This window comes from Lepidochelys olivacea (assembly GCF_965140295.1).
Source record: "Lepidochelys olivacea isolate rLepOli2 genome assembly, chromosome: 1".
Taxonomy (NCBI): domain Eukaryota; kingdom Metazoa; phylum Chordata; order Testudines; family Cheloniidae; genus Lepidochelys; species Lepidochelys olivacea.
In genome coordinates this window covers 147,124,826-147,143,577 of record NC_140411.1, presented here as the reverse complement: position 1 = coordinate 147,143,577, position 18,752 = coordinate 147,124,826, and positions in this window count along the sequence as shown.

Genomic DNA, 18,752 nt, shown 5'->3' with positions numbered 1-18,752 from the left:
CTAGTGCACAGCTCCTGGATCTGCTTTCGCTGCATACGCCCAAGGAACATGGAGAGGTTCACCTCTTCCACGCCGCCAGCACTTTTTCCTTCGCAGTAGACACCTTCAGGCCACCCAGCATCATCTCCTCCCTGGGCTGTAAACTGACAAACCTTTAATTCTCTGGAATAAAAGGGCTTTAGTCAATTAATATGGTACACCATAGGCTTTCGGTTGGAGGTGGGGAATGCTATGAGATAATTAACAGCTCCCAGGCGCTCCTGGACCATGAATGGCCCTTCCCACGATGCTTCCATTTTATGGGCCTGGAGCGCCTTTAAGACCATGACCTGGTCCCCTACTTTGAAAGAACGCTCTCTGGCATGTTTATCATACCAGGCTTTTTGCTCTTTTTGAGCATCCTGTAAGTTTTCTTTAGCAAGGGCTAAAGAGGTTTGGGGGGTGTTTTGTAGGTTGGTTACAAAGTCCAGAATGTTAGTTCCTGGAGAAGGTGTAAATCCCGCCCATTGCTGCTTCACCAACTGTAATGGCCCCTTAACCTTGCAGCCATATACAAGTTCCAATGGTGAAAACCCTAAACTGGGATGTGGTACAGCTCTGTAGGCAAAGAGCAACTGCTGCAACACTAGGTCCCAATCATTGGAGTGCTCATTTACAAATTTATGTATCATGGCCCCCAAAGTCCCCTTAAATTTCTCCACAAGGCCATTTGTTTGATGATGGTAAGGGGTGGCAACCAAGTGATTCACCCCATGAGCTTCCCAAAGGCTTTCCATAGTTCCTGCCAGGAAATTAGTTCCTGCATCTGTGAGGATGTCGGAGAGCCAACCTACCCTGGCAAAAATGTCTGTTAGTGCCTGGCACACATTTTTAGCCCTGTTGTTGCTTAGAGCTACTGCTTCCAGCCATCGGGTGGCACAATCCATGAAAGTCAGTATGTACTGCTTTCCTCTGGGTGTCTTTTTTGGAAAAGGATCCAGAATATCCACAGCTACTCACTGAAATGGAACTTCAATGATGGGAGTGGCTGAAGAGGGGCTTTGACCTGGTCTTGGGGTTTTCCCACTCTTTGGCATACCTCACAAGACTGGACACAGGTAGAAACATCCTTGTCCATTCCCTCCCAGTGGAATGACCTCCCCAAATGGTCTTTGGTCTGGTTCACCCCAGCATGGCCACTAGGATGATTGTGGGCTAAGCTCAAGAGCTTGACCTGGTACTTAGTTGGAACTACCAACTGTCTCTGAGGATGCCAGTCTTCCTGGTGTCCACCAGAAAGAGTTTCCTTGTATAAAAGTCCTCTTTCTACAACAAACCTGGATCGATTAGAAGAGCCAAGAGGCAGTGGGTTGTTCCGTACCACCGTCCAAGCTCTCTGGAGGCTTTCATCTGCTTCCTGTTCAGTCTGGAACTGTTCCTTTGATGCTGGAGACAGCAGTTCCTCATTGGATTGTGAACCTCAGCTTGGTCCCTTTGGAAGCAATGTAGGGGATGGGGCTGTTTCTGTTGACTGTGAAGCGCTCTCCACTGGTGCACTATGTTGGGGTTCAGGCTCCGGCTGAGCCTTTTATGTAGGGTTATCTGTTGCTGCTGGTGCAGGTTCGGTGGGGCCCTCTGGTGTTGGGGTTGCAAGTACTGGATTCAGTGCTGGCAATGGTTCAGATGCTGGTTGTGCCGCTGGTTCCAGTTCTGGGACTGGATCCACTACTGCTGTTGCAGACGTTGGCATGGGGTCCAGTTCCATTACCTCTGACTGGGTCCTGGTAGAAGTTTCCGGAACAGAGCTAGGCATGACGACTTGCTTAGCCTGGCTGCGGGTGACCATTCCCACCCTCTTGGCTAGCTTCACATGATTGGCCAAATCTTCCCCCAACAGCATGGGGATGGGATAATCAACATAGACTGCAAAAGTCCACGTTCCTGACCAGCCCTTGTACTGGACAGGCAACTTGGCTGTAGGCAAATTGAAAGAGTTGGACTTGAAGGGTTGAATTGTCACTTGGATGTCTGGGTCAATTAAATTGGGGTCCACTAAGGAAGCATGGATAGCCGACACTCGTGCTCCGGTGTCCCTCCACACGGTGACCTTCTTCCTGCCCACACTCACAGTTTCCCTCCGCTCCAAGGGTATCTGGGAGGTATCTGGGCCTGAGGACCTCAGGTGTGATTCCGGTGCAATGAACTATAATCTGTTGGGGTTCTTGGGGCAGTTGGCCTTTACATGCCCCAGATCGTTACATTTAAAACATCGTCCAGCTGACGGGTCACTGGGGCGAGGTGGGTTGCTGGAGAGCGGTGTGGCGGGACAATAAGGTGTCTGGAGTGTTCCTTGGTGTGTAGTTGGGGACTTGGGCTGCCCCGGTAGTAGGGTGTGGTCTGAGGGTTCCCTTCTGGTATCCCGCTCAAGCTGCGACCAGGATTGTTCCTCTCTCCTCCCTCCACCCGTTTTGTTCCAGTTTGCCCCTTCTGATATTCACCTCAACTGCTACTAGTTTTTTTCTTTTCTGCCACCTCCGCTCATTTGGCTCCAATCTCTCCCGCCTCGATTACAGTTGTGGGCTTCCCATCTAGGATATAACACCCTCTAAGTACTGCTCCATTTGCATTAGGAAGGGCAACTCTTCTAGAGATTTAACACTTGCTCCTGATATCCAGGCATCCCAATGTTTCACAATGTGGTAGGCATGTCGGATAAATGACACGTCTGGTTTCCACCTTAGGGCTCTGAACCACCGACGGGAATGCTCGGGTGTTAGCCCCATTCTGACTCTCACTTGGGGTTTAAACAGTTCATACTGGTTCATGTGTTCCATAGGCATTTCAGCCACCACCTCAGCTAAGGGTCCACTGAGCTGCGGCCTCAGCTCTACCATGTATTGGTCTGTAGGGATGCTGTACCCAAGGCAGGCCCTTTCGAAGTTTTCTAAGGCGGCCTCGGTATCATCGCCTGCCTTGTAGGTGGAGAACTGCTTGGATTGTGAAGCGGTACCTGGAGAAGGATTGCTATTCTGCTGAGCCTTTGCCTTCTCCATCTCCAGTGCATGCTTCCTCTCTTTTTCCTTCTCCTCCAGTTCTTTTTCCTTTGCCTCCATAGCTCTCCTGTGGGCAGCCTCTTTGGCTGTTTCCTTGGGCTCTGTCACGGTTGCCTCTCTGTTCTTAACTAACTTTACACCCGAGAGTTAGAAATAAAACAAACAAATGAACAAAAAAACTTGGCTTGTCAAAAAAGAAAAAAATAGGTTGTACTGTAACCGGATACCTGTGTTCTCTGATAGCGATTGTCAGCCTACAGAAAAATCCTTAAAAAAACAAAACTTAACACCTTTGTCTCCAGGCAAATGGACAGAAAAACTCTCTAGTTGCTCTTAGTTAAAAAAAGAACCATCTCTTCAGGTCTGGGAAGAATTTGTGAATTTCCCTGCAGGAGGTTAACTACCCTGAGTTTAGGTAGAGAAAACTCCAGCTCACAAAAGACAAATCCCTTTTGGCTCTGCTCTGGCCCCCAGGCAGATACAAAAAAACTCTAACTGCTTTCAGCTTAAAACCTGCTTTCAAGAAGCCCAAGGGGGGGGGGGGGGGAAATGTCCGTTTAAAATCTTAATGTGCTTCTGGTTCAAAATGATCCCCGCAAAATATCTCAAATTGATTTCAAATAAATCCCACTGCTCTGCCACCATGGCAAGGTTCCTTCCCCACCCTGAACTCTAGGGTATAGATGTGGGGACCTGCATGAAAGACCCCCTAAGCTTATTCTTACCAGCTTAGGTTAAAAGCTGCCACCACCAAAGTGTTACACAAAGAATAACAGGGGAAGTGCCCACTTGGAAACGTTCCCCCAAAAAAGTATCCCCCCAAGCAATACACCCCCTTTCCTGGGGAAGGCTTGATAAAAAGCCTCACTAATTTGCATAGATGAACACAGACCCAAACCTTTGGATCTTAAGAACAATGAAAAAGCAATCAGGTTCTTCAAAGAAGAACTTTAATTAAAGAAAAAGTAAAAGAATCACCTCTGTAAAATCAGGATGGTAAATACCTTACAGGGTAATCAAATTCAAAACATAGAGAATCCCTCTAGGCAAAACCTTAAGTTACAAAAAGGCACAAAAACAGGAATATACATTCCATTCAGCACAACTTATTTTATCAGCTATTTAAACAAAACAGAATCTAATGCACATCTAACTAGATTGCTTATTAGCCCTTTTTTCAGGAGTTCTGACCTGCATTTCTGCTCTGGTCCCGGAAAAAGCATCACACAGAAAGAGAGACCCTTTGTTTTCCCACCCTCCAGCTTTGAAAGTATCTTGTCTCCTCATTGGTCATTTTGGTCAGGTGCCAGCGAGGATATCCTAGCTTCTTAACCTTTTACAGGTGAAAGGGTTTTTCCTCTGGCCAGGAGGGATTTTAAAGGTGTTTACCCTTCCCTTTATATTTATGACAGGAGGTGACAGGGACAGAGGGGAAGGAAAAAAACAGAGAGGTTAAGTGGAATGAGGGTCTGCCTTACTTGGCTCCATCTCAACCTTTTCTTTCCAAATGTATCTAGAAATGGTGCCCAAATTTCTTCAGATTCATATTGACATTCTCTGTGACAATAAACTGTCCTTTCTTTGGCTTCTGACTCACAAAGCTTTATTTTTGGCATAGGCCTACTCTTTCATTCTTTGTAAAATTAGGTGCTTGGTGATCATTGCCGTCCTAAAGAACCAAAGTCTTTGTGCTGGAGTTAAACCCAGATTAGCAGGTAAATAACATAGGATACAATTTTCAGTTTCTCCTGTTTTATTACTGTTATCCCCATTCTAGTATGTTATGTCTATGTAGTACTCTCTGGTTTTGTACTCTCTGGTCTCACAACTTTGACAAATTTTATAATTGCATCATTCACTAATACTGTTGGCAATCCCGGGAAGTGTGCAGCATGTGGAAACATATACAAGGTGAAAATCATTAACTTTTTTTTTTTTACTTTTCATTTTCTGTTTCTTTACAAAGAAGTCAATAAAAAAATAATTACAAAAATCACCATGCCTGGAGAGGGACAGTTCCTCTTTACAGATACTCATAATTTCCCCTGTCTATTTTAGATCTCAGTAACTCAACTTTGAACAGAACTTTTTGCCACACAAAATCTGGGTGAAAACTTGGTCAGAATTAAAAGTGTTTTCTTCCCTGACTACCCCCCCACCACGCATCACAATCAAAAAGTTCAATTTTTATATGCATGCCTATCTTCCTCAGAAGAGGAAGCACCCCAAAGGGGTACTGGCAGCATCTGAGGGTATCAGGACCCAGGTGAAGTTCATGCTATTAGACAGCAACAACTGTAGAGTGGTAAGGCAAGGAGAAAAGGGGCTGAGTGAGCAGAAAGTTTGTTCCAGTGGGCTGGTACCAGACTGAACACGTGTGTATTTATTATAACATTTTCTTTGAATGTCTTCTTCTTTTGCTTAAATCATACTTACTAATGTTATGTCTTGAAGTCACTTTGGTAACTTGAGTTACAAAGACCAAAATAAAGAAAGTGTGGAATTCTGCCTCTGACTAACATTATACTGAGGACAAAGCCACACAAACTAAAATGTTCTGAAACAAAACCAGTGTTTTATATAATATTTTTAATTTCCTGAATAAACTTTTTTCCTCAACTAAATTATCTCAGTGCCACCTGGTCTTCTTACATTTGCTTTCTCCATCATTCTTTCTCTTGATCCCTTTCAAGCTACTTGTTGATTCTGATTTCCAAAGGACTTTAAGTGATGTAGGTGCCCAATTCCCATTGAGAGACACTGTTAATCCCACTCTTTATATATTGATTACATTTCTCATTGTGAACATTCTCTCCATTTGTTTTAAATCCTTATTTGCTAACCTTGTTTATTATACTTGTGGTACTGTGGCCACTACCCACCTCTATTTCCTCTTCACCGGTACCCTTTTAAGAACTCACAAAATGTTCCAGTCTCCTTCTCATCTCCAAAGTTCTTTAATTCAATTTTCATTAAGGTAGTAATAGAGCTTGCCCAAAACAGAACTCAAAAAGTCTAAAAAAAACCCGCACAAAATCTTTTCTCAGTCCCTGCTCTATCTAGTCTCATATCATGAGCTACCCTAGCTTCCCATAGATAAAGGTCTTGAGCAGGAGATACTAGATGACCTGATCTGCAAATGCTTCTTTTTTTTTTTAATTCAAGTCCACTTTCAGAATACAATGCTGGAGCTCTATAATAACAACCAAACCACGGTAATAAACTTACCGTAATAATCTTTCATGGCTTGGACTGTAAAAACAGAATATTGCAATATATTTCCCAAGGGTGGAGACTGCCATTTTGTTACCAACCTATAAAGCTTCTAACATACACAGGGAACTTCAGGCACTAAACCAATGCACAGCGTCTCACGTAATGTATTTCCATTTCATAGTTATCCATCCCCTACCAGTCACCTGGTGAAACTATAATGGGCAATTTAGATTTAAGAACCACACCAGGGAAATTCTTGAGGACCCTGGGAGATGTGTAGGGTATAGAGTATGAGATTGACTTTGATTGTTACTTTCAACCATATCCCAGTAAGTGATGAGGGACAGTTACTGCTCAAGAGCTCCACATGCAAAGTCACATAGGAATCAGTGTTCACCCTTCTCCTGACCTAGATTAGAAATCACTGTCACACGCACAAAGAGAGAGAGATAATGTCCACAGGAGAGAAATGTCTGAATGAAAAATTGATGGTTGAAGCTTAATCCAGGCATGACAGCAGTAATGTTGGTAGGCAGAGGGAACCTCACTGAGGAGCTAGCCAACAATGGGACCATGCCCACCTCTTGAAGGCCTCTGCCCTCTGACTGAAAACTGGGCAAAGTTTAGGATGTTGTTAGACCCTCGCTGCTGTCTCAGAACCTGGCAGTGCCAGTCCCAGATTCCATACATTTGTCATATCAAAACTCAGCTAGCGTAATTCCCTTTACTTTTTGCTAACAAAGACATTAGAGACTCCAATGTAGGTAACTTATGGCAGCTTGTCTATACATCAGTCAGCAAGAACACACCAGAGTGCTGTTCCCTCCACTGGCTCCTTGTCCACTGATGGGCCCAAATCGAGGTCCCCTGGCTAATCATGAAGGCCCTCAATAGACTAAAACAGGCTATCAGATATATTCTCTCTTTTCTTCACTTTTTAAGACAGCTACAATAATTGGGAACAAACAAACTCTCCCACACTCATCCTTGGTGACTTCAGCTTCCACATTGATAACCCATCCAGCCTGGAAGCCACCTGGTTCCTTTCTCTCCCCTTCTCATTTGACCCACAGTCTTGGATGAAATCTCCCACTCACCAAAAGTGTCTAAATCTTACTGTATAGCACCTCTAAGATGGGTCTTTCCTTACCACCTACACAGCTAAATCTCTCCTCAAGGTTCTCACTGGCTCATGTATCAACTACAACAATCTCCTCTCCAGCTTTAACAAATGCAATTATGCCTATGCTATCAAGATGCCACTCCCACCTCCAGGCGGTCACTGTTGTCAGCCTTCATTGCCTATTACATTTTCAAACAAGTATCTTTGTGCTTCCTCCTATGTGTTCCTCATACGTGGGAAGAGTGTCTCCTTCAAATCCATCCTTAGAGCTCTCCTTTGACTTCATGTGCATAAAAACTGGAGAAAGAATAGGCAGCTGGTATGCTGAGACCATGGCTTATCATGCTGACCAGTGTTGTGTCACTGTTTCCTTGTGCTCTCTTTGTTGTCACCATCCATTTCCTCTTATCTTATACTTAGATTGTAAGCTCCTCAGGGCAAGGACTTTCTCATCATTATGTTTATACAGTGCCTACCACAAAGGTGTCCTGGTCCATAATTGTGGTCACTTCACACTACTATAATAAAAATAATAAATAATGATATGAAGAAACTGTTTATGCCTAAAAGGGAACTGTCTGGAGCTGGAGACAGTTCATTCTCAGTGCTGGTTGCTGCGTTGTGGATCAGGAGAGATCAGAATGTGCTCTATACTCACTGTTTTCAGAGTCTAGAAAACAAAATTTACCTTTTACATAAAACTTATCAAAATAACTGAAGCCGGAGACAAATTAAATGAAGGGGGAAGAAGAATAAAGAAAATAAGGCATCACAACTACAAGAAAAATTTCCAAATTCATGTGGTTGAAAACTAGGATAGCAAGAATCTAGTCCACTTCTAATTATATCTTCACAGTACTTTTAAATAGTGTGGGACAGGTCCTCTCTGGTGTAAATTGATGTGATTCTGTGGAAATCACTCATTTATACTGGCTAAAGCACTGACCCTTTTACTAGTAACACAGTAGCTAGTGCTCTGCACAAATAGATTAGATTACTATACTAGATAGTTTACAGCATCTGATGTAGGAGAACCAAAAAGAAAATGAATCTGGATTTTTAGCATAAATCTGTTGTTTTTTTCAGTGAATCAGAAATCTTGCATGGACTTTGCTACTGACGTCACAAATAGTCCACTTCGACTAGTTCATCTGTGGTATCCCACTAATTGGTGCACTTATGAATGAGTTCTGTGCTCCTAAATTTGATTACACTATTCACTCTCAGAAACACTGAATGCAATGTTTGACTTTGATTGCTGGGAAAAGCTAGAAGATCAGAATAATCTATCCTGATCTGCTATCCATACCAGCAGTCATCAATGTTTCTTCAACTTTGAATTCCCATCTTCCGCTCTTTTAAATATATCATACTTTACTAACTATGAATAACTGATTCATCATCTTGAAATAAAAAGCCAAATGTGCACCTTCTGAGTGCAGGACAAACTCCCTTAACCAAGCACTGTATGCACTTGCAAATCATCCACAGTGAGCTTTTCCAGAGACATTTGAATGAAAACATTTTTAATCATTCCAAGAAGCCATCATATTGAGATAGCAATTTTGAAAACACTAGGTGATTGACTTAACACATAGTGCATTTTCATAATGGTGGAATTATGCACTGCAACATATTTCATTGTGTTCACCATAATTTAATGTGCAACTCCCTGATGTTTCATGCTTTTATCCTCTGCTGAAGTGATTTATAAAGATTCATATTTAGCTGTCTCACTGTAGCATATAAGCAATGATGAGGGGAAGAGACTGAAAGAGATAGAGAAGTGTGCAGCAACATAAACAGCTCTTAAACTGAACTGATCTTTGGTCTGGGGAGGTATTAGTAAATCAGTTTATCTGTCGGATGCCCTTCAGGGATAGAACAAGACATTGATGTTCTCCCAGGGATTATGTGATTGCACTAAATAGTCGGTTGCTGTGTATTTAACTAACTGTGGTTTGAGAGAGGGAAGAAAGGAGCGAACCTTAAACACAGAGAAGCTTGTTGCAAAAATTACAAGGGTCCAGGCTCTGCTTTAGCTGATCACATTGCAAAAATATATCAAGCAATGTCGGCTGCTTATGGGAAAAATTACATGGTTTTAAAAGTGATTCTTAAAGTGAAAGATCCTCACAGGGGACTTATTGCTAGCCTTTTGAGCTGCCATGATCTTGTTTTCTGGTCCCTGCACTGGTAGAGGTTTGGTAGACTGTGGAATTTATCTCCAGGGAGGAAGGAAATGCCTCTCATCTCCCTCAGTACACCATCTCGCTAATCATGGAATGGTGCTAACAGATTCGAAAGGAACCCCTTCCCCCCTTCAGCTAGTATTGCTCCACTGGCAGGATGATGACTGCAAAGCAGAGCCTCATGGGTGTGTGGTTAAAGCGGGAAAAAGGAGGATATTGTCAGGGTTGCATCAAAGAACCAGAGAGGAAATATTAGTACAAATGAAATGATGGGGTGAGGGATTCTCATGAGAAGCACTTGGGTGTAGTGAGTTAGTGAATGTTTGTACCGTCCTTAGAAAATGTATAGTTCTATATAAGTGCTAAGTGTGATGATGTATTTTTTTGCAATGCGAGTTTCAAGACAATGCAGCAAGAAAGAAACAATAGCAGGAGTTTATCGCTGATTATAACCTGTTTCTATTTAAGAGGCTGAAAGCTTACACATCAGCAAAGAAAAGAATAAGGAGTTTGAATCAGGACTGTTTTTATGGTTTTTTTTTTTTTAGTGTGCACTTATAGTAGGATAACATTTCACTGAGGGGCTGGGGCTATATATATATATATGTGTATTTTTCTTCACAAAGAAGAGCTCTTGGACCGTGAGAAAAGCTACTGAGATGAAGATGGCTATCTGACAGGGCAAAACTTAGCTATTTATGGAATTAGTGTTCTGTTTGTTTGTTGGAAACTTTGAGGTTGCTTTACATTTTTAAAAGCATGATATACAAATACAATTATTCTATGTTGTCAGCTGGCAGGTTATTTGTTCATGGAGCTTGTGTCTGGGGAGAAATGCCTGTAAAATAAATAAATAAAGTAATACTGCCATAAAGATGTGTATATGTCTTGTTGTGTAACCAGTGCAGGTTTGGTCTGCTCTGAAGATGAGGAAATTAAATCCATTTACCTTTGTAAAAGGAAACTACTATGGAAGATATTGAAGGTGGCTTAAATCACCCAGCTTTTTCAGTGGTTGTCAACAACAAAGGCATTAAGATTTCATTTGCAAACTTTAACTTTAATGTAAAATGGCAGCAATTGACATTTCAAAACTGTCTGATACAATATCCTGAATGAGACAGGGAGAAGCCAAGAGAAGCTTAAGTTGAAGGAATAGCTTGCACATTTTTTTCAGCTATCTGTAACTAGTTAAAGGTTCTCATTTATAAAGTGGCTGCACCTTCTTAACCCTAAGAAGGTAAGTCGTGGAGGGATGTTTTGGGGGTGAGGGAACGGTTGATCATAGAGGGAAATTTGTTGTCCCTCTCTAGAACATCATTTGTGGGTACTATATATCCCGGTTTACAGTTCCTTACTGGATTTTCCTCACAGTCTAGAAAGAAAGTACTCAGAAACTTTGTTTCATTTTGAAAAAAGAAAAGGAGTACTTGTGGCACCTTAGAGACTAACCAATTTATTTGAGCATAAGCTTTTGTGAGCTACAGCTCACTTCATGCATCCAATGAAGTGAGCTGTAGCTCACGAAAGCTTATGCTCAAATAAATTGGTTAGTCTCTAAGGTGCCACAAGTACTCCTTTTCCTTTTGCAAATACAGACTAACACGGCTGTTACTCTGAAACCGTTTCATTTTGAGTAACTTACTTTTCTCCAATGAAGTGAGTTGTAGCTCACAAAAGCTTATGCGCAAATAAATTTGTTAGTCTCTAAGGTGCCACAAGTCCTCCTTTTCTTTTTACTTTTCTCCGTAAGCATCAGATCCTGAATTATATAGTTCCCAGTGTGAGTTGTCAGCCAGGCCAATGAAAATCTGGACAGATGGATTTCATTTTCTCACATAGTTCAGCTTTATCTGACAACAATTATGGGTTTGTTTGTTTTTTTGCAGCTCATAGATAACAAGCACAGTTAGGGGAGGACTCATCAGTAGTTTCTTTTGTACACATTTGTTCATGGTTAAACAAGGGACAATAAAGCTGTCCTTATTGTAATGTAAGGTGGGGAAAATCACACTAAAACTCAAATGCAGCTATTAAAACAACCCATGAGTTTTCCACTATTTTTCCATAAAAATCTCTATTCCCATTGACTATATTTATCAATGTATTCTCCTACTCCCTCCACCTCCAAAAACAATGGGAAGAGACTATCATGTTTGTCCATGTGTGTGTATAAATTATATTATTTCATCGAGAACACGTAAAGAATAATAGCAGTTGCTCAAAAAGAAGACTCCACTGCATCAATTAATGTTGCATGCTAAATAAGGCATTTATATCCTACGTACCAATCTAGTTACAAAATAATTAATTTGATTCAAATGTTAAATTAAGTATGGCAAGAAGGTTTTAGATTAAAGTTAAGGGGACGGGGGGGGGGGAGGAGGGGACTGCAGCCTTGGGAAGCCTAGGGCACATTTTGCACTGCACCTTGGAACAAACAGCTTAACTAAAGAGTTAGTTAGCCTGTTTCTTTGATGGCTGCATTACCAAGTCAAAGTCTTCCAGGCCTCATGAGGCTCAATGACAGAGAATATTGTAGTAGCTAGATGTAGGACACATAGAATTTAGAGGTTTTGATCAAGTTGTAATAAACAGCTTTAATTAACTGGGCTTCCCAGAGGGGATTAAAGAGAAGTGAACAACTCCTGTTTTATTAAGATTTGAACCATCGCCTCCATTAAACATATCCAGTCAAAGTTTACTGATAGGATGCTGTTTGGGTTCATTTCAGTGGAGACTGCAGATGCAATACATCTGATTCATTCACCTGCTTGGGCTCCTGCGAATCACTGTAGGTCCCATCTGTGTTTCAAAATGGTAATTAAAGCAGTAGTGTTCTTGTTTCCCCCTAGGAAACACATCTGTTGAATCACAAACAAACAGAGAGAGAGAGGGGAAAGAGAAAAGTTTCATAATGATGATACACTATATCCTCATTTCAGTGCTTGTTTTCATTTGAATCTGTATTCTCTTAGGCCACTGCAAATGTCTCTGAGTATCATGTACACACTGCAATGTCTGGCAGAGTGCTGGCAATTTTTATCTTCTAATTTTTGTTTTCTTTAGTGTATCTCTTCACCAGCACTGGTTTGCAGCATGCCCTCCTGTATGAAGTCCAATGTTACAGGGATGCTGACCACTGGATCTGGTCTCTAGAGGAGTCTGATTAGGAATGACCTGATGAGTTATTAGAGCAACCAAAATCCATCACTCTCTAGCAGAAACTGCAAAAGAAACGGATTTTTAAACTGTGTTACTTAGACAATTCTTAAGAGTTTAGCTCCTTAACTAAGGCCCTGATCCTACAAACACACAAGTGCTTGTCTTTCCATTTGAAGCTGAAATTTTAAATTTTCTGACTAGTTCTAATTGATACTGACTGGCCCAAAGGAATGCAAGTTGGTTTGTCAGTTGCTAATTGGCCACTGTTACTAGGCCTCCTTAATACTTGCTTCACCTCATTTTCAATTATAAGAAGTGTGTTTCAAGAACTGCTTATTCACTGTTTAAAGAGCTTTTTAAAGCTTCAGCAAAGGATTAAGTTCTTCAGAGGTAAAAATAAATAAATAAACAAAATAAAAAGATCAGGCTTATAAACCTGTATGAGGTCACCCTTCTTTAAAGATGCAAATTCAGTCTGAAATATCAAACTAGTGCAGTCATATTAATCCTGCAGCAAAGTTTCCAAATGCTAATGAGATATACCATGCCAGCAGTTTTAAAGTCTTTAAACACAACAGTCAAAAAGGCAAGGTAGCAAGGGAAGGAAAGTTCTTTAAGCAAAAAAAGGGAGAAAAGAAAGAATTTTTGTAATGAACTAGTTTATCAACCATTTGTTTTAAAACGTGAAGTTCCATAGCATATGTTGTATTATGCATATGTTCTCTTTTGGATAGCAAGTTATTTGATTTTGATATTTGTATAGAGCTGTTTCTTTTTTAATTATGTATTGACAGAATAGGACTAGACCTAGTTACCATATAAATGGGAAAATCAAGTCATAGAAACTCCTCACTTCTTTATGACACTTTTTTTTTTACTGTGATTAACGTTAGTGGGTGGTAACTTAAGGCCCAGTCGTTCTCTATTAAAGTCAATGGCAAAACTCCTATTGACTCAGTAGAACAGTATTAGACAACTGGCACCCAAGCCATCATTCACTGAGTGAATGGAAAGAGTAGATTTAATTCTGAATTTTATTATGTATTTATTATTTGAATTACAGCAGCACGTGGAGGTCCCAAATGAGATCAGTACCACATTGTGCAGGGCACTGTACAAACACATAGTGAGAGATAGTCCTTGCCCCAACGGACCTACAGTCTAAACACTCAAGACAGAAAAAGGGTGGGATGGAAGACAATGGCAGAGAGAGGTGAAATGACATGCCCAAGGTCATGCATCAGTTCTGTGGCAGCATTGGGAATGGAACACAAGTCTTCTGATTTTCAGATCAGTGCCCTATCCACTAGCCCACACTATCCCCCAGGGAACAGCATCTCACCCTTAGTCACAAGGATGCAGTAAAAGGAGGACATAATAACGCTTTTCACATTTTTAAAGGATGTGAACACCAAAGGGAGATTAAGCATTGTATGTGGTGACTCTGTAGGTGGAAGCTGGTGTAATGAAATACATCTGAGTAAAGTAAAATGTAGGCTGAATATCAGGAGAAACGATGAAGCAGGTATGTTACTGAAGAGTCTCCACAATGGAAGTAGTGAAAGCCCTACTACTTGAGTCATGTAAAACTAAGCAGAGTAATCAGAAAACCTATTTCAGTGAAAATCTCCTGCCTCGCCTGGGGGATGAAAAAGATTATTTAAAGGATCTTCTTAATCTTTTACTGCTATGATAATAAGAAAAAAATCCCATACTAACTTGAAGAATTCTTAAGAAATTTTAAGTATAAGTGAAAAATGGTATAGAATACATTGGAAACTAAGATTTTGTTAAAAAATACCTTTCTGTTTCAATTTAGATTCAGATCAGAAATGCACTATATTATATAATGACAATGGTAGGATGCAGTAACATAACTAAATAACACTGTCAAACAAGTAGAGCAATTGGTATTTTAACGAGATAATGTAATGTATTATTTAAAAAAAAAAGAGTGGCAGATGATTCTGAAGGAAGAGTAATATGTTATTTTTTCAATAGACAGCAGGACGAGGCATAATCATGACTTTCTCAAAATGATACAGGTGAGGAAGAGATAAGATAAGACCAAAATTAGAAAGGCCAGTTAATGAGCTGCAAGGAAGAATTATTTCACTACAAGTATTTTTGTCCCGTTTTGATTGGCTGTAGAAGTATGAGGAAGGAAGGATCATTTAATGGTTAAAGCATGGGAGTGGGAGATCCTTGGTGAGTATCCTTTTTGCCACAGATATCCTTTGTGACCTGGGGGAAATCATTTAACCTCTCTGTACTCAGTACCTGGGCTATTAAATAGGGATAATATTCCTCGCAAGAGTATTGTGAGAATTAATGTATTAATAGATGTAAAGCAGATGGAGGTGCTCAGATAGAAGCCAATTTAAAAGGCAAAGTGTTGTTTTTTATTATTAAGGGGTTGGACATACAGCTGTGTAATAGTACTATTGCTTTTGTTTGAAACGATCTTTGGCAGAAATGATTGGTTCTGCTGCTGAGGAATTTCACTTCTGACAAAAATTGATGTGCAAAAGAAAGCTAGATTTGCTTTTCCATTAATCTGCCAAAATACAATGTTGTTGTGGTTTTCATAACAGAGAGTGTTTGGTTGTAGTGTTCTTGATCCTCATAAGCACAGGAGCATGGGAGTTCAAAAACTACGCACTATGTATTGGCCAGTGAAATTAAACACACATGCAAGAGATTCTCTATCAGAAAGGTAATATGCACCCAGCCAACTAGCTTGGCGTATTGGAAAAAGGTTCAGAAACGTTGCTTAAATGCTAGTTAAACACAACTTTAGCAACGCTGGTATCACATGTACTTTGGTGGGGCAGCACAGATGGTACTAAACCACACTTAAGCTAGTAGGGCAACTCAGCTAATTCAGAAATAAACAGTTTGTTATTCAAACAGTTCCTTTCGTGAGATTTCAAGTGTATCAGTTCGCAACAGCCCTTCAGCTAGGGGCTGTCTCTCTGGGTTTTTTTATACTGTATTCTGCATTCCTTGTGAATATTTGATTGGGTCCTCAGGTCCCAGCCCACATTCATTATTCCACCCTGAACATTTGTGTGAGCCCTGATCAAGGAATGCCCTGGCGACTAACCAGGTAGAGCTCCTTGCCATTTAGAAACAGATGCTAAAATGTCTATAGCCTGTGTTCCTGAGAAGAGGCACGGGGAGCTGACTACTAATTTGAAGCATGTAGACCTTTTAGAACTCAGGTAGAACCCTACATGGAGGTGTTAGCAAGACGTGTTCATCTGGAGCAAATAGGTAGGAGGGAAAGCCATCAGTCAAGAGGGGGGGAGCTTCCCCTATCCAGGTGGTAGGAGAAAAGAAATAATATCTAAATTTCCAGAAGCATAGGGAATTGACAACACCCAGAAAATGGTGTTCCGCTGGGGACTGAGAGTAAGATATGGCCATTTGTTAGAACCCACTTATAAAAAACATCAGGCAACCACTTACCCTCACTGTGTTTTATAACGGTGAGATTCATTAGTCTCTTATGGATAGGGATTTTCATTTACTATATGCCTGTGCAGCCCCTTGAGCAATGGAGTCCCACCTTGGCTGAGGCCTCCAGACTCTACTGAAGTATAACTGGTAAATAAGTGTTAGAGCCTGTGCTTTTTTGTCTTACTTAGGGCATGGCTACACTTGCAGATGTAGAGCGCTTTGAGTTAAAGCAGCCTTCGCAGAGCACAGTAGGGAAAGTGCTGCAGTCTGTCCACACTGACAGCTTCAAACGCACTGGTGTGGCCACATTTGCAGCACTTGCAGCGACATTGGGAGCGGTTCATTATGGGCAGCTATCCCAGCATGCAAGTGGCTGCAATATGCTTTTCAAATGGTGGGGTGGCATGGAATGTGACAGGGAGTGTGTTGTGAGAATGTGGGGAGAGAGAGAGTGGGTTTTTGGGGGGCTGAGATCATGTCAGCATGCTGTCTTGTAAGTTCAGACAGCAGAAGACCCCCTCGCCCTCCCGCCTCTCTCTCACACACAGCATTCCACACTAATGGTTGCTTTGTCTCAGAGCAGATAAGCAGCTGACTGTCAAAAACAGAGCTTTCAAAGGGCATTTCCACATTCCTACAGCTGATTCCAAACAATGACAGGAGTGGCCACTTAACTTAAGGGGATTATGGGATGTTTCCAGAGGCTGATCAGAGAGCAGTAAAACAACACCTAATTCATCCTGGCGCAGCGGCGCTCCAGTGGGGGCGCAGCAAAAGTTATTCCACTCACTGAGGTGGAGTACCAGCAGCTCTGTAGCCGCAGAGTCAGAACGCTCTACGTGCCTTGCCAATGTGGACAGGTAGTGAGCTAGTGTGCCCGGGGCTCCTTTATTGCGCTGTAACTCGCAAGTGTAGCCAACCCCAGAGGCAAAATTCCTGTAGACCCTAATGGGAAAAATAAGGGTGGAATTCTGGTATCCTCAAAGTCCACGGGAGCTTTGCCATTGGCTTGGGGCCAGGATTTCACCATGTGTATAATCAATGCAACACCATACTCCTCACATGCATAGGTAACTCTCCTATGGAAATATGGAGAGTTATAAATATGCTTCAATAAGAGACTACAACTTATTTTAAAATGCCTTATTTAATATTAATTCCTTCAGGATGGAAGGGTAAGGGGAGAAAAAGAGATAACTGTGGAAATAAGCCACTTCTTGAAAGGAATTATAGATACAAAAAATCATGTGCTTATCTTAAAAATTGTGAGATTTTAAAAATAATGGTTCTTTTCATTTGCCTCCTTCTGCTTTTGAAGCCATTAAGGTCACTTTTTCAAACGCGTTACCATAACCATGAAGGACACGACTTTTTTTTTTAAAAAATGAAAGCTGAGATTTTCACATAATGAGATGAGCTGGAGCACAAGGAGCTGGGGCTTTCAGAAAAAAGAACAACTATCAGGAGACTCCTGAGAGCTGACAACACTGAAGTAAAGTTCGTGGCAGTCAATTCTGAGGCATCGGCCTACAGAGACTACAAAGGGCTTGCGTGGCATTTCCGATTCCTCTCAGTTATTGGCCAAATGTGAAAGCACTCACATTTCTTTATTGTGCTTAAGGGCATCTTGTAGAAAACAAGCTGCTCTATTATTACCTGAATCCTGCTGTTGTAGTCTTAGTAAACTTTATTTATTTATTTATTTGTTTTATAAAAAGGAGGTGGGTATTGTGTTATTTCTGCCAGGGGGAAAGAAAGTGTTGTCCAACCAGAAATGTAAAGACTGAGACACTTCCAGAGTTAAACAAGTATTCTAATATCAGTATGCGATGGGGTGTCCCCCCCACAAGGCCTGAAGGGGTTAAGATGCTAGATGGGCCAATTAACCGCATAGAGTGCACCTGGAGGTGGAGCCAGGGTGTAATGAGGATTAATTAAAGAGGAAGCTCAGCTGGACAGGAACAGGAAGGGCCTGTATAAAGCCCAGTAGGAGACACTAGAAGGGGCCTGCAGATGGAAGGGCTAGGGGCTGTGGTCACTACCAGGGTGAGAAGCTAAGGTAGAAAATAGCCCAGGCATATAGCAGTAATCTATAGAACTTTGCAGACTTCGACTGCTTGTTGTAAGGTTCCTGGGCTAGAACTCCCTATAGAAGGTGGGCCTGAGTTCCCCTTTCAGCCACTGGATAAGTGGCACCGTTAAGGGGTGCAGTGAAAGAAAAGACTACCTCTGGCCATGGGTCTGGAGAGACTTAGATGCATGTGACTTGCCTGGAAGGAGAAAATCAAAGTGAGCGGGCTGGCGAGCTAAGCCATGAAGTGGGAGTAAAAGATTCCCGAGAGAGTCAAAGTGAGAGACTAAGAGAGACGGAGTGCAGCTGCAGGAAGGGACAGTGAACTCACAGAGTTAATCCCCAGATGCAGCCAGCAGGGGGTGCTCCAGAGGTGAGTGAACTGTGACTGATACATAAACAAATCACAGTATGAAATATTAACGAAGATGTGAAAAAAAATCCCTAAGTCCTCACTTTTGGAGGAAAGTTTATTTCCTTTCTTAATGAAA